The 17589-nt window shown below is 47.8% G+C and overlaps 1 protein-coding gene across 1 annotated transcript in view; it reads left to right on the top strand.

The window, feature by feature from the left end:
* The first annotated feature begins 1884 nt into the window (after window positions 1-1884).
* LOC126537401 (organic cation transporter protein-like) overlaps window positions 1885-17589 on the top strand; it is a 32386-nt gene continuing 16681 nt past the window's right edge. Inside the window, exon 1 of the mRNA XM_050184411.3 lies at window positions 1885-2283. The gene's annotated coding sequence lies outside the window, so the exon portion shown is untranslated. The remainder of the gene's footprint in view (window positions 2284-17589) is intronic.

The following is a 17589-nucleotide window of genomic DNA, read 5'->3' as shown; positions in this document are numbered from 1 at the left end:
GCTTCCTTCATGACTGTCAAGAACTGTTAGTGGAGTCTTTGTTAAAGGAATACGTGTGAAAAATAAAAAAAAAATTCTGTGATAGCGCATACATGTGTTGCTCGATTTCTTTGCCTCAATCTATCGAAAAGGTGAAACAGCTTATTTGCTGCGCTCAAATTTCGCATTAGGAAGTAACGTAATCGTCGGTAATTTTTTCTCCAGTCGAACTTGCACGTTGCAAAATGAATACTTTTACATGAGTTAGGTTTTATCTTTTGGCGATGTTTTGATTTTATTTGAATGCAAAGCAACTTGCATTGCAACATCGTTTCAGCTGAAGTTCCAGTGACTTTACAGTGAATTATTTAAACGAGTCGGAATACTTTGCCTTGGACTTTACTGACATTGATATCGATACACCATTGGCTGACCTTTCAAATACCAGTAACTGTTCAATGAATTTGCCTAAATTCAGCATTCCCCGACAGAAACTTCTCGCGTTGAGACAAAATGGTTTTTCATTATATTGTTACGGAGTGATCAATACATCAATACGAAGTTTGGTAGAGCGATGAAGACGACGATGAGGACGCTTGCACGTGGGCCGGATCAGACATCTTCTGTTGCCCTAGCTTGCTTTGTAAATATATCGTAAATATGTCTTTCGCCTACATCTCGCCTCCGTCACACTTTGGTGGAGGTACGGGATACGACAAACCTTGCAACGGAACTCCGCAGTGGCCGTCGTGTTGTATATCTGCCTGCAATGGCGGAAGACGCGGCGCCTACATTCAGCGTGCACCACTGCAATGGTCGCGCTGGTGCAACACCAGGATCCTGGCACGTTCTGCGGTTCCGATAAAGCGGACGTTGAAGACTGGTTGGCGGAGTACGAACGCGTGAGTGCTAGCAACCGATGGGACCCTACCCTGATGTTGGCAAACATGATTTTCTACCTCAAAGGCAATGCAAACGCATGGCTCGATAACCACGAAGTTGAGATAGGGAGCTGGGACACCTGCAAAGAAAAACTACGAAACTTGTTTGGGAAGCCCGTTGGCCAGAAGATCGCCGCGAAATAGATGCTCGTGTCACGTGCAATGTAGGTCTCGTACATTGAAGACGTTTACCGCTATGTCGTAATGCCGATGCCGAGCTGCCGCAGGACGACAAGGTTGGCCATATCTTGAAAGGGATCGCCGACGACGCCTTCGGCCTTTTGTTATGAGAAAATTTCTCTTCAGTCGACACTATTACAGAGGAGTGCCGACGCTTTGAGCAGGCCAAAAGCCGGCGTATTGGCCATGCGTTTGCCCGTATTCCCAACACGGCGGTAATGTCCTCATGCAAAGACTACACGGCAGCACAGCCTTCCAGCAGATCAGCTGACACAGATTGTACGCTGCGAACTTGAGGCCATGACCCCTTCCCCAGTGCACGCCAATGACTCGAGCTCGATTACGACTCCATTAGTTCAAGCCATCGTCCCGCAGGATCTCGCCAATATGGGCATTCACTCTGTGTGCACCGTGGCGATCCCAACACTAACTTCTTGGCGTCCACCCTTATACTATCGAGAGCACCGATTCGCTACGCGATTTCGCGACCCTGCTACGTAGAGAACTCCGGGCGATCGACCGATAAGCTTTACTTGTCACTTTATCGGTCACGTCGCCCGTTACTGCGGCACCCGCTTGTCCTCGCCTCCTTGAACACCGTCTAACCCTTACCGCCGTCCGGACAGCAAACGCTTTCAACCTTCAACCCAGTCGTATTTCCTCAACGCCGATGCTCCCACTAGGATAACTAGTGGCTCACCGACGCCGCGTGGTCACCAGTCACACTGACCTCCAAGCCTTCGCCCATCGTCTCGCTCACCGCAGACTCACCGCCTGTCGTCCCCCTTTAACCCAGCACGTGCCTCTCAGGAAAACTAAGCAGTGCATGGACGCTGACGCACCCCGAGGAGAAGAAATTGCCTGCGTCTCGGGCGAACGCGTCGGAGAATGGGGACGGCGTTTCGGCACCCAAGGTCGTCGAAACAACGAACAGCCCGCAGAACGCGGACCCAAGCGCCCTTACGTCCTGACAGAAAACGAAGGGGATAAGGTGCCAGCGTCCAGCGTCGAGGAGCCGCCTTGTAAAGACAACTCAAGCCAGACGGGCCAGTCTCCGGTAGCGACCTAACGTTTCGTCTGAGAGGCGAACCGGCGATACTGCACATACGTTGCAAGGTTGGGAGCCTGCACCGGGTAGCTCCGGCATCAACGAAGGCGTCTAGCCACCCGCTAGACGTTAAGGGTAAGCACCATGCTCTCAATCTTTCCACTTCCTTGCGAAAATGGCTGCTGCATCTATGTTGCAGGTAGCTACACTTAATGTTAGGGGCTTGGCAGGAAATAAAAAGCAAAGTAAGGTGTATCGGCTTTTAACGGAGCATGACATTGATATATTGGCCGTGCAGGAAATAAAAGTTGACGGGGAGGAGCAGACCGGGAGCATGGTGCGACGTTTCACTTCTAGATTCTGTGCTGTTGTAAGCCATGCCATCGGCACATCTGCTGGTTGTGGCCTTTTTATTAAGAAGTTGCCAGCTCTGGTCGTGCATGCTGGTTTCTCGTGCTTGTCAGGTCGGTATGTTGCTGTCGATTTCACACTCAGCAATACAGAATGGCGTGTTTTATGTTTGTACGCAAAAGATGTTGTGGATGAGAGGGCCGATGTTCTTCGAAGTGTTGTGCAGCGTCTAAGGTTCGATAAACAGCTGATAATCATGGGCGACTTCAACTGTGTCCTGAGTGCTTGCGATAAGACTAGTGAACGGGGACGCAAGTACTGAGGTACTGTCGCAAATCATAGAAAGACGGAACCTTGAGGATGTGGCGGAATGCATGCAAGGCGCGGGTGGTGTGAAGTACACACATTTTCAGCGTGAAAGTCATGCCCGTCTGGACCGCCTTTATGTGGCGCTGGACGTGATTTCAAAATGAAACAGTTATCAAGTTGTTCCGGTGTCTTTCTCAGACCATTGTTTAGTAGAGTGCGGCATTGGGCCACAAAAACGTGGCAGTGCTTTGAGCTGGGAACTGTGCAAGATAAATAACAAGCTGATTAAAGACGATGCTTTCAGCCGTGCGGTACTGGAAGGAATCGGCAATATAGAGCCGAATAAAGAACTGAAGATATGGCAATAGTGGGAGCTTTATGAGGAACAACTTAAAGGCAATAGTGCGGTCTTGTTCCATGGCGTCCGAGGAGAAAGCAAAAGAACGCAATCTAAGGTCTGTGCTTGCAAAACTGCTCGAAAAAGAATACGAAGCGCCTGGTAAATGGATCGCTGACATTAGGCAAACGAAACAAGAAGTTGAACTGATAGAAGAGGAGCGTTATCGCGGTGCGCTGGTGCGGGCGTGAGTGGAACATGTAGCTGCTGGGGAGACGCCGTTTAAACGAGCGCTCGTAATCGAAAAAGCCAACGCTCGGCGAAATCACATAGACAACATAGAATGGGGAGGTGTCTTATCGGATGATAACGAACATATTATGAGTGCGGTTTTTCAATACTATCAGGCGTTGTTCGCTTTACATCTTGCCGACACGAACGCGTTTAATGATAGGTTTCTTGGGGCACTACCGCGACTCAACGATGAGCAGAAGGCTAGGTTGGAGCTGCCAATAAACGAATCAGAGGTAGAAACGGCGATAGACAATTTAAACCCTGGTAAATTGCGAGGACCGGATGGGTTAAGCGCGTCGTTTTACAAAGCCTTTTACAAGGAATCGTGCTAGTAGGGACGGTCGTGTTTAATGAAGCTTACGAAATTAATGAATTGTTGCCGTCTTATGCAAAATCGCACACTGTCTTAATCCCCAAAGCTGACAAAGCAGAAAAGTTACGACAAGCAACAGCGTACCGGCCAATCGCACTCACAAATGTGGATTACAAGATTTATATGAAAGTTTAGCTCGAAGATTACAATCTGTAATCCAGGAAATCGTTGGACATCATCAAACGTGCGGGATATAGGGACAATCTATTACGACTAATATTCACACAGCAAGATGTGTGCTGGAGTGCTGCGATATTACAAATAGCCGCGTGGCCATCTCGCAACTGGACCTTGAAAAAGCTTTCGACTTTGTCGCGCATGAAATTTTGCTTTGCATACTAGACCATGTTAATGTTGGTTCTGTTATTCGCGAGGGTGTCGCCCTGGCGTATCGGAACTGCACGACTAGATTCATCGTTACCGAGAGTCTGGGGGCTCCCATTAGCGTTCAGCGGTCGGTACACCAGGGTTGCCCCCTTAGCCCTCTTTTGTTTTGCATCTACATAGAGGCAGTGTGCTTAATTAAACATTGTGAAAAAAGAGACAATTCCTGGCTTTCGGTTGCAAGCAGCGGAAGTCAAGCTGCTGGCATATGTGGATGATGTGGCGGTTTTTTCAACTCGTCAGGAAGGTGTATCTAAGGCTATCGAATGTGTAGAGGATTTCAGCCAAGTCTCAGGCATCAGAGTGAACTTAGCCAAGTCACTGGGGCTCTGGCACGGAGAATCAATCGACGCCCGGCCGCTTTGCAAACGTGTCCTGGGTGACGACCCCAACGAAGTACTTGGGAGTACCTCAAGAATGCTATCGGGATAGCGCGACACATTGGACAGCGCAGACGCATGATACACGTGGAAAGGCGGAAAGGTAGAAAGGAACGAACTTATCGATTTTTGCTAGAGTTACCGTGTGCAATCTGTTATTTATTAGTAGTCTATGGTATGTAATGCAGGTGTTACATTGTGCAAGGCTCAATGTACAGAAGCTGCATCGAATGTTCGCCATTTTCGTGTGGGCTGCGTAATGGGAAACGTGCAGCCGAACGAATTTGTTCAGAGGAGTCAAGAATGGTAGATTGGGCCTGGGACACCTTTTTTTTTTTTTTTTTTGCGGCAGATTGTTAAAAGGTTTCTTTTCCTTCGCGACGTCAGCGATCCTTTTTTGCGCACTGCATGCCAAGTTAGGCTCGGGCGCGCGTTGCTAGACTTTGTTGTTTCAGCCGAAACACTCACTGGAGGCATTTTTGGATATTTTAGAGAAGTTGTAGCAAGTGTGCGATTCCTTGCAACGAGGTTTTCAAATGGATATTTATCTACTGTCAAAAAGAAAAAAAATGTGCAAGGATTTGTGTGACGTTGTTCTGCCGGAGCCCATGTACAGAGCCTTCTACAGTGGAGGCCCAGGAAGGGATGTATTAAATAGAGTAAAGAAAATGCAAGTTGCGCCAGGGGTTAAAGCCTTTTTTAATTTACACAGTGGAACATTGCCAGTAAAAATGATTTTACAGGAAAAGGGCTTATTTATTCCATGGGGATCTCACTGCCTTATTTGCAAACAACCAAAAACGATAGATCACGTTTTTCTTCATTGTTGGGGAGGGGTAATTTTTGGGGACGTGCTACAAAGAACGATAAAGAGAACTTCCCCTCGACCCTCAAGGAATACGGTATCTACCCATTACTAACGAGGATAGAGTTCCGTTTGATTTAATAATGTTAATGGGCCTCCACAGTATTTGGCGCTCTCGATTGGCAGGATACTACGGCGATCCCGACGCACGACCTACGCGAATTTATTTCCGTGAAACTGTGCATCGGTTTGTTAAGATTTTGAAGGCCGGTGGAGATATTGCCGAGTGGCTGTCAAGGGTAGAGCCATTGATGGCTCTAAATGAATTTTACTGTGACGAAGCCAGCCCCCCAACAGGCTGATTATGTCAATACGACGTGGTCACTGTATCCTGTAAATTTTGCATTGTGTATTGCTGTTCTTTGTCAAAGTCAGGCAATAAAGAAAAAAAAAAAAAAGACGCTGCAGGTGACGCTGCATGGACGACTCCCACCACAAAACCTGTTCTGCCGCTGCCGACGAGAGGAAGCTTGTTACGTTGATGTGGATGGCGTCATTGTTTCTGCGCTCATCGACAGTGGGCCGCATGTCTCTATTAGTGCATATCTTCGTCGTCGCCTTCATAAAGCGCTCACAACTGCCGCCTCCCGCATCCTCCGCGTTTCTGATGGAGGGACTCCTGCCGTTCTTGGGGCGTGCACCACCTGCGTCCCCATTGCTGGTCATCCAACTTCAGTCCGATTTGCCGTCATTCAGAAGTGGCCCCATGACGTAATCCTCGGCTTAGGTTTTTTGTCCAGTCATTCTGCCCTCATTCATTGTGCGAGTTGGGCTCGCAAGCTTGAGCTGCCCCATCTTCCCGATATACCAGCCGACATACCACCATGCTTATGCCCTCGCCATCACAATCGCTTGCCGCCTCAAACTGCTACATACGTTACTTTGACGTCTTCACCTAATATTCCCAATGGCGACTACGTCTTGTCTCCGATTATCGAAGTTCTGTTAGCCCGCGATGTCACCATTGCTCACACCATTGCTTCCATTGCTGACAATACAGTAGTCGTTCCCCTACTCAACCTCAGCCTGCTGACTAAGGTTATGCCGCAGGGCGTGTCGCTGGCCACCATTTCCGTGCTTGATCCTTGCAAGATTGCCGCTTTAGATGCAGTTGTTCCGCCGCCCCGTTGTTCCGCGCACTTCGCTCCTTCGATTCTCAACGACATGAACAAGACAATCACTCCCGATCTGACCCAGGCACAAGCTCAAGATCTTTACCGCGTTTTGGCGTCCTATTGTGAACATCTTTGATTTTGACGGTCGCCCTCTAGGCCAAACATCTGTCGTGACTCATCGAATTAACACTGGCGACGCCAACCCTGTACGCCGGCATCCATATCGCGTATCGCATCATGAAGGTGAACTTATCCAGAACGAGGTCGACAAAGTTATTAGAAAGGATGTCATCGAAACTTCGTTTAGCCCATGGACCACCCCTGTCGTTCTTGTGAAAAAGAAAGATGGCAACTGGCGTACTGTGTTGATTATCGGAGTTTGAGCAAAGTAGCCCTTTGCATCGCATCAATGACGCCCTCGACTGCCTTCATGGAGCCCAAGATTTTTCGCTCATCGACCTTCGATCCGGCTGCTGGCACACTTCAGTCGACCATATGGACCGCGAAAGAACTGCATTTATAACGCCAGATGAATGGCCTGTACCAACCCAAGTTCATGCAGTTTGGACTGTGTAATGCCCCAGTAATTTGCGAACGTATCATAGACTCTCTGCTGCAGGGATACAAGTGGTCCATCTATCTATGCTATTTAGAAGATGTCACTGTCTACTCGCCTACGTGTGACCGCCACCTCACCAGTTTATCGGCCGTTCTTGCCATCTACCGTCGAAGCAATCTTCAGCTGAACTATGCCATGGGTGGGTTCGGACGACGCCAAATATTTATGTTGGGTCACCTTGTTAGTGCGGTCGGTGTTAAAGCAGACCCCCCCAAGGTGCGAGCAGTGTAACAATTTCCCGTGCTCTGCTCAGCCAAAGACGTCCGGAGTTTCATAGGATTAGGTTCCTACTTTCTTCGCTTCGTTTGGAACTTCGCGAACATCGCCTGCGCTCTGACTGAACTCTTGAAAAAGGACGTTCCTTTGGTGTGGGGATCTGAACAAGCAGCTTCGTTTTCTGCCCTCATCCGTCTACTCACTACACCACTAATACAGGCCTATTTCGACCCCTCATCGCCCATAGAACTTCGCATGGATGCCAGTGGTCATGGAATTAGGGCTGTCCTTGGCCAAAAACAGCACGGCAAGGAACGTCAACGCCAGTCACCTCCTTTCACCGTCCGAACGGAACTTTTCCATCACTGAACGCAAGTGCCTGGCTTTAGCGTGGGCTGTCACCAAATTTAGACGTGACTTGTTTGTCCGAACTTTTTCTGTGATTACTGACCATCATGCCTTCTGCTGGCTCTCGTCGCTCAATGATCCATCTGTGTGCCTCGATCTCTGGGCACTACGGCTCAAACAACACTCGTTTGTCGTGCACCACAAATCTGGACGATTGCACCAAGATGGAGATTGCTTGTCACGCCACCCTGTCGATGCTTCCGACGTCATTGACCGTGACTCTGACGCCTGCGTACTGTCCATCTTTGCTTCGGATGAGATCTCCGCCGAACAGTGACGACACACGTCTTTACGGCTCACCATCCACCGTCTCGCCATTATCCACCGTCTCGCCATCCATCATCGCCTGTTTGAGCTACATGACAACGTTCTGTATCTTTGTAATATAAGATCAGATGGTCCAGAGCTTCAGCCTGTCGTACCTCACAATCTACGCTCCAGCCTTCTTCCCCAGCTTCACAACATACCAGCTGCCGGTCACCTAGGTGTCTCGCATACTTAAGCCGCATCCCGCGTCGGATTTTCTGGCCTGGCATGTACCGTCCTCTGCGCCGCTACGTCGCTGCTTGTGAACGCTGCCAACGCCGCAAGCGCCCTTCAGCGCTGCCTGCAGGTCAGCTACAGCCTATTGATATCTCAGCAAAGCCATTCTTCCGCGTCGGCCTTGACCATCTAGGCTCTTTCCGTACGTCCTTCTCGGGAAATAAATAGGTTGCAGGTTGCAGTCGCGACAGACTACGCCATGCGCTTCGCAATCACCAGGGCATTGCAGACCAGCTGTTCTACAGACGTCGCTGACTTTCTCCTCCTCAAACTAATTCTATATCATGGCGCCCTTGGGCAGCTCCTCACCGATCGCGGGAGGTACTTCCTCTCACGAGCGGTAGATGACATACTTCGTGCCTGCTCCACTGAACATAAGCTCACCACCGCTTATCACCACAGACGAATGGACTGACCGAGCGGCTGAACCGAACGCTAACTAACACGCTGGCCAAGTACGTTTCACCTGATCACCGTGACTGGGGCAGCACGTTACCATTTGTTATCTTCGCCTACAGTCCGTCACCGCATGACACCGCGGGATATTCAGTTTTATTTACTGTTTGGCCGACATCCCGCGCTGCCATTCGAAAATATCATTCCGTCGGCTCCTCACTTGCCTACTGAATACGCCAGTGACGTCGCTGATTGAACTCGTGCAACTCGACAAGTTGCCCACGACCGACTCTATGCTTCGCACGATGCCCTAGAGTCCCGTTACGACAGGCGACACAGAAGCGTGCACTATATGGTCTTCGTATGGTCGCCGTGCCACCGCGTTGGCCTATCAGGGAAGCTCCTCCCACGTTACACCGGGCCCTACAAGGTCAACTCGGTGGCGTTAATTTGGAGATTATACCCCTAGGCCCTGCTTCTTCGACCTCCTCGCTACCAACTGATGTTCACGTTTCCCGGCTGAAGCCCTATTGCCCTTGTAACTCCTGAACTTCGTAGCAAGGGCCACGAAGGTACTTCCGCCATCGAAGGGTGATGTTACGAAGCGATCGGTACATAGGTGAACGCGAGATTCGGCAGAGGTCTGAAGACGACGATGAGGACGCTTGCACGTGGGTCGGTTCAGACATCTTCGCTTGCCCTAGCTTTCTCTTTGTAAATATTTTGTGAATATATCCTTTGCCTACGTGTCGCCTCCGTCACAATATTGCGCAAAGCAGTAACGCCCCGCATAAACGAGTATTAGTGTCTGTAACTTGAGCTAAAATGTAACATTCAATGTACACCTCAGCATATGGCGAAGAAAATCGAAACAGCCCTGCACCGCAACTGGTGATCGAACTCGTGCTTCTGTGACAATAGCCAGTAGAGAACTGTAAGTGATAAATATCGAGCCATCGCGCGACATTGCGGATCGGTATAGTACCCAAATTGCACCCCGAACCACAATGTTGCCACAGGCCATAAAATATAGCAGTAAATTTTTCTAGAAAACTTATAAATAAGTAGAATCATCTGGTAAAAGAGTTGTACTTTAGGCAATGTTTTGCTGGCACAAATCTAGGGCGCACAGTTAAATCTGCTAAAGGGCAACACAATACAATTACCTCCAAAACTATTTGCGTGGTGCGTGGCTTGAAAAACTACGCGGCGCACAGTGAATCTCAAACAGCAGGCATACCTATTAAAGATTCCGCTTGTTACAACCTTCAAACCAGTTTTGGTGAAGCCTAAGATTACATATTGTACTTGAACTCTGAAGCGCTCAGTGTGTTTTGGACTGTACTTAAACCCAGCAATGAGGAAAAAATGGCAGATATGGCTGGTCGCGTTTGCGCAGTAAATGTTCACCCTCTTAACACTTATATCGAAATAGTAGTTCAGTTCTTTTTTTAGAAACATAGTGGTACATCTTTGAAAAGATAGTAGATTTCGCCTTTTTTTTCTGGAAGACACTAAATATCAATACGTTCTGTGCACGAATTTTGAAGATTACGGCAAGCAATACCCTAGCGCACGAAAGCGGTGCTGGGCTGTGAGAGCCTTCCGCTGTCGCGATAGCCGAGTTCATAGACTAAAATTATCGCTGATGCCTAAATTCTTTCTTTATTTTTTTTTTTTTGACAAGCCTGCAATTTGCGCCCCATGGTAGCAATTTGTATGAAACTAACTTTTGAGGATGTGATTTCACAGATGTGCAGATTTAAGTGCTGTTTAATGCTTTTTCTCTAACGTAAAATGTATTCGGGAATCATGACGTCAAGCATTAACCCTCCTTCTCGGTTTCGATTTGCTCTATAGATAGATAGATACACGTTCATCTGGGTAAAGACCGAGATGAACGTGTATCAATGACACTGCATCTCAAAAGGGGAACTTCGTCGAATCCTGTTGAGGACTTGAGGAAGTCCGTGGGCCTCAGTTTGAAAAGCGCGGGCCTATAAGCATGTGTGTACTACCTGCGGTAATCCCTGGATATGCTGTTCGTTATCATGCTCGTGTCCATGGTCATACTCGCTGTCTTATACGTCCCTGTCACACAAACCCTGTGGGGAGTATACCCGCCTTGGTGAATCAAACACCGGCCTAATCAGAAGCGTGCTAGGGCTTGTGTCGTGCGGCGTGAACGACGATATTATACAGGATAATGTGGTAATGTTTACGGGTACTGTCTCATAATAGACATCAGCCATTGGACGCAACCAGCGGTAAATGCCCCAGTAAGGGGCAGAGCCGTCCAAAATGGCGTGAAGACTAAAATGTGTACAAGCAAACCGAGTGAGAAATATTTATAGTGGTGCTGGTATATTTACAGTCGTGTTAAAGCTTATTTTTAAACCCTAGCGTTGGGGCTAGATTGGATAGTGTTGTTGGCACCTTTCCGCTTGTGAAATTATGAATTAAACCAGTGGTTAGTAGCGTTCCTTCGTTCATGTTCGTGCCCCATTTCTATGTCTAGAACACCTCACGCGCGCTCTATAATCGCGTATTATAGTGTCCGCCGTCCGGCAGATATCGAATTCGCTGTTTCTCGTGTGAATTCGCTGTGCTTCAGGTTCTGCTGTTTAGTACAACGGTGTAGTATATGTGCCGGTAACTGAACCCTTTGTAAAAACATTCGTGAACGTGTGTGTGATTTCTGGAAAGGTTACTGTGAGCTACTACTTTTATTGCAATAGCAAATATATGAATACCACAAGCGCATTTCTGCCGACGCCGTCGGCATCGCGTTGAGGTTTCGTACAAAGCACAAGGGCGATAAAATCGTCACAACATGCCGTGTACTGTACGTGTCAGTGAAACCATGCTAGGATGAGCCGGCGATCGCGGCATAATCTCGCGTGCGCAAGTGAGGGAAGCGGCGAGGAAGCTTCCGTCTTCCGTCGCGCGCAAGAATCCGTGGGAGGGTAGGGGGCGGATGCGTTTTACTGCGGCTGGCACGGGCCGGTGTATTTCGAAAGCCATCGGCGACGGGTACATATTCCGGCCGCGCGCTGTTTTTTCGCGTCTTAGTAGGCGTTGATGCGAGACGCAGCACGGAGGTCAATTCGCTCGCTCCTGCTGCCGCGCTTCTGCACTCCAGCGTTTCGCAGCGAGTTTCCGCGGCCATCGAGTTACATGCGTTCAGGTTTGCTTGTGCGCGCGTAACATCATGCTAGTTAATTTAGTTGGCGTGCTTATGCTTACAAGTCTATACGGCCGATAAAACTACCATCCTTACTTCGTTTAGCTAGCTGTCCACTAATTTGTAATCGCAATCGATGCTTTGTCTTTCGGGCGAAACTGCGACTTCTCTCACTCTTTTTTTTTGGTAGCCTTCCCCCTTTCATAGGCTTCATCAGTGATGCTGAAGTTCCTGAGGTATACGGGATTACATACTATATTCTTTGCACGTGATGAAGATAGGGACAATTGTACGCGCCGCATTTAGTCGTAGAGCAGTTGCCGAGTACATAAATTATCATTCGTGTCACTGACCAACAAAACGACGAACTTGGCGTTTCAGTGGGCCTAAGGAAAGTGGGCCTAAGGAACAAGGTTTCAGTACCGGGACAGAAACAATCATTTTGTTGTGGTGTTGGCAAGATTTACACTTGCGCTACTATGACATTGCCTACCCAGACACTTCTTCATCAAACTCTTGGCTACAGAAATTTTACCAACTTCACAGAAACTTCACCTGAGTAGGTTCCGATATGTACTTTGGAGCTGCATAATTTTCCTTTGAGCTATATTCTTCTCTTTGCCCATCCCAACCCTAGAGTAGACGTGTGCCTACTGCTACACAAGGGTCAACGTGCATCTACTTTATCTCACTTGCGTGCTCTTGTTACGGTCGTTCCACTGCTGACCGAAGCGAATCAGCAGCGTGGTGCACCCGCTTGCTTGCTTGCTTGCTTCCCATATTATGGCGCGTACCCACTTCGGGGGATCGGCCGAGATGCCGCCGTGCCAACATCGGAGGTGAAGAAGAAAGAAGCAGCGGCGTCGCACGTGGCCACACAGCGCGGAGGCTCGCGAATCGTCGACCTCGACAACTCTGCGCAGAGTAATGGAACTGTTCTCTGCGAGAAGGCTTGCCCACATCGACCTGAGGAGCAGCGAGTGCTTTGACTGCAATGAAGTGTTCGGCCACGGAGTGTTCCAGCGGGGCATCGCTCTTTTCGCAGCTGTGAGCGCGTTCGCCATCCACTGCCATACGCAGGCGTTCGAGCTCACCGCCGATGACGTGGACCACTGGTGCCGGCAGCCGGCTGGCCTCAACATGTCCTCTGACGTCTGGAAGAACGCCGCCATCCCTCTGGAACCCGATGGCCGATTCAGCCGCTGCCGGGTCTACACCAGCCCGGGCGATCCCAACAGCACCGAGACGGTTCGTTGAGCTTTCTTTCTCGCCAGATCAACGGGTTCCTACGCCAAGCAATAGCCCTGCTTTCTTAGAAACGGCGCCACCGAAAGACACTAACACGGATTCAAACTAAAAACACAGGTGCCGTTTCGAAGAAATGAACCCTTTCCAACTCGTGCAGCTGTTAGTTCTACAATGACGCCCCGTATCGTTTGAAGCGAAGATTTCTTTGCCAACTCCGCCTGATATTTATGGCGAAGGTTGCGTGTTGCTGTTTCGTCGAATGTTGATCCTTTGACAGGATCAATACTGTGCAGCACGAAACACCCACGCCTGGATTGTCATTGTGCGCTGTACCATTTAATCTAGGCGTTACACTGTGCCGCAGTTTACGCCCGCAGCGGGCAAAGGTCATAGAACTTCCGTCGACGGCGTGAACACAAAAAAAAGCTGACTGTTTGCTTGCACACAGTACCGCGTTGATAAATTTGTCTACGTAAAAGATTCAATGAAGGCAGAGGGGAAAATATCTTTAAATATTTAGCGGCGATTTAGCAGTAAATGCAGGATAAATGCGTTAGCATTACGTCAGACTTACTTGAGGTGATGGATCCATGATTGAAAGCGCATTCCCCATATTGGAAAATTGCAAGGTCATGTTCAGCATGTCACTCGACAAATGAACTGCCTCTTCCAGGAGCGAAGTGCAACTTAGGCTGGTCCAGACAAACATCAATCGCACTCTGTGTGTTTATATATATATATATATACATACACACAGAGTGCGATTGATGTTTCTATATATATATGTATATATGATGTATATATATATATATATATATATATATATATATATATATATATATATATATATATATACATATACACACATATATATATATATATATATATATATATATATATATATATATATATATATATATATAAGAAGAAAGGACACCCAGGGGCCCGATCTTACCTAGTCATGTGGAAAGAAGGAAACAATGGCACCAAGCACAGCGTAGCGGAACTTACCTGCAGTTCTTAATTGAAACAAAGATAAGGCGTACTAGATGGAAATGACAGTGGCTGAAACGACAACCGGCCGAGGTTGGGATACGAGCCACGTCTTCGCATTACGCGTGCGATGCTCTTACCAACATAGCTTCCGCGGTTGCGTTTACCCATTTACTTTCAGGGGTATTTATGTTTACCAACTAGAACTAACCAAAGGAATGTTAGCCAACGCCACAACTCGTCGCCTTGGCAGCCAGATCGGGCACATCGTTCCTGCAGAAGGCGTCACGTCTACGTATACTTCCTGGGGGGAGGCAGCTGGTCAATAAACCCACTCATGCTACCTGAAGGCATTAAAGCAGCCGGATTCGAGACCCCTGCTATGAAGTTGGTAAAACGGAAACCAAGAGGCCTGATTTTAATTAGTAATCTTATAGACAGTATTATCATATCATTAGTGATATAAAGTTTCTTTTATCAGTATCAGCATATATATATATATATATATATATATATATATATATAGAGAGAGAGAGAGAGAGAGAGAGAGAGAGGATGTCCCAGTTATCATGCACCAAGATTTGAAAATATGGGAATGCCCCGTAGCTGTACAGAACCAAGGTAATGACGTTTGCCGTCGCGTGGAGATAGCAAATTATTCGTTGCATTACGCTTAATTGCATTACGCTTAAGTCATGGACTTTTCAAATATTATAATTATATAAAAAATGTTAGTGAGAAAATTGTAGATGAACATGAAAAACTCCCGATAAATCTTTCGGTTGCTCAACACGGGCTACACAAATACACGCGGCCAGTCGCGCGTGGCTACGTGCATGCGTGGGCGCGTGCGTGTGCGCGTGCGCGCGCAAGGCGGTCGGCTTCCCACACTTCACAACATGCACTTTTTCCCGTTTGTCACTCCTAATTCTAATGACGTTTGCCTGTCTATTGCTGCGAAAACTTCTATGGACACAAAAATAAAGATATCGGTTCATATATTGTAAATTTTTGCCATACTTCGTTCTGTAATGTTCACAAATAGAAGTGCCGGACATCTTAGCAGGAGCTATTAATGAATGCTGTCTTAATTACACGCCGTACTCGGCTGGAAACGAGCTACTAGCAGTAATGCCGGAGCAGACCGGGTCTGCCGACGCCGCCACAGTTAACTGTTCGCATTCGCTCGCCCATAGCATACGGATGTAGGCGTAGTGCATTCCGCGCACTTTGTTTTTTTTTTTTTTTTTACCGCCGTCCTACGGATCGTCTGACACCTGAAGTAATACTATCGCGGGAGCAAGCGGTTCCCACCAACGGTCATTAAGGATGCCTTGAATCATCTAAGCGTACCGGAATCTTGGAAGAACGCTAACATTATAATCCATAAGAAAGGGGACGCCAAAGACTTGAAAAATTATACACCGATCAGCTTACTGTCCGTTGCCTACAAAGTATTTACTAAGGTAATCGCAAATATCATCAGGAACACCTTAGACTTCTGTCAACCAAATGACCAGGCAGGATTCCGTAAAGGCTACTCAACAATAGACCATATTAACACTATCAATCAGGTGATAGAGAAATGTGTGGAATATAACTGTTGTAGCGGGTGGCAGAGTGACGGAGACGATCCAAGAGCACGTACCGCACTGTTTTATTTCAGTGACAGCGAACTATATATATAGGCTGCTTGCCTAGGACGTAACATAAAAAGAACAAATCATGTTTGACACGTGTGGCACAGCACTTCATATCAATAACCAACTTTAGCTTTCATTGATTACGAGAAAGCGTTTGATTCAGTCGAAACCTCAGCAGTTATGGAGGAATTACGAAATCAGGGTGTAGACGAGCCGTATGTAAAAATACTGAAAGACATCTATAGCGGCTCCACAGACACCGTAGTCCTCCATAAAGAAAGAAAAAAAAGTAGTCAGGCAGGGAGATACGATCTCTCCAATACTATTCACAGCGTGTTTACAGGAGGTATTCAGAGACATGGATTGGGAAGAATTGGGGATAAGAGTTAATGGAGAATACCTTAGTAACTTGCCATTCGCTGATGATATTGCCTTGCTTAGTAACTCGGGGGACCAATTGCAATGCATGCTCACTGATCTGGAGAGGCAAAGCAGAAGGGTGGGTCTAAAAATTAATCTGCAGAAAACTAAAGTAATGTTTAACAATCTCGGCAGAGAACATCAGTTTACGATAGGTAGCGAGGCACGGGAAATGGTAAGGATCTACTTAGGGCAGGTAGTGACCGCGTATCCGGATCATGAGACTGAAATAATCAGAAGAATAAGAATGGGCTGGAGTGCGTTTGGCAGACATTCTCAGATCATGAACAGTAAGTTGCCATTATCCCTCAAGTGAAAAGTGTATAACAGCTGTGTCTTACCTGTACTCACGTACGGGGCAGAAACCTGGAGGCGTACGAAAAGGGTTCTACTTAAATTGAGGACGACGCAACGAGCTATGGAAAGAATGATGGGTGTAACGTTAAGGGATAAGAAAAGAATAGATTGGGTGAGGGAACAAACGCGAGTTAATGATATCTTAGTTGAAATCAAGAAAAAGAAATGGGCATGGGCAGGACTTGTAATGAGGAGGGAAGATAACCGATGGTCATTAAGGTTTACGGACTGGATTCCAAGGGAAGGGAAGCGTAGCAGGGGGCGGCAGAAAGTGAGGTGGGCGGATGAGATTAAGAACTTTGCAGGGACGACATGGCCACAATTAGTACATGACCGGGGTTGTTGGAGAAGTATAGGAGAGGCCTTTGGCCTGCTGTGGGCGTAACCAGGCTGATGATGATGATTATGATGAATCATCTAAGGCACGTCGGGGGAAGTTCTAAGAATCTAATTATCAACTAATTGCATTGCGCGTAAGTGCCGTCATTCGTTGGAACAAATCATACCTAACTTATTGATCTTGTGTTTTAGACAGACTGCATTAAAGATTTTACGTTCTAAAGATATACATCGCGCAGCTAATTGCTCTGTATGTGACGCATATCTTTCGTCAATTTTTTTAGTCATTAGGAGCCGGCGAAGAGGCGCAAGAAGCACACCGATTTGTGCGCCAAAAGCGCTAGTGGCGAATCGCCACCGGAAGGCCTTGAACCGGCGAGGCTCTTTGGAGATGGCGCCGCGCGCGTTTCGCCTACTCGGCGAGCCAACTCACGATAGAGGGTGCGTCTACGCCGTGTCCGATAAGGTCCCTTTAGTGCCCGACTTCAGTTCCCGACGCTGTGCATATATCGGGACGCCCGAGCGAGCGCTGTTTCGCCTCCTCAGTAATACTTGCTCCGCGCTAGTGACACATCGGGATGCCCCCATCGCAAGGCGTCATGCACGGGGTCTGTACTGCCGCCGGGGCTCCTCTCTCCCACTTCCATGCGCACACGTTGCGCCATCT

The sequence above is a fragment of the Dermacentor andersoni genome, chromosome 4, assembly GCF_023375885.2.
Source record: "Dermacentor andersoni chromosome 4, qqDerAnde1_hic_scaffold, whole genome shotgun sequence".
Classification (NCBI taxonomy): Eukaryota; Metazoa; Arthropoda; class Arachnida; order Ixodida; family Ixodidae; genus Dermacentor; species Dermacentor andersoni.
This window is presented reverse-complemented; position numbering and strand designations above follow the sequence as displayed.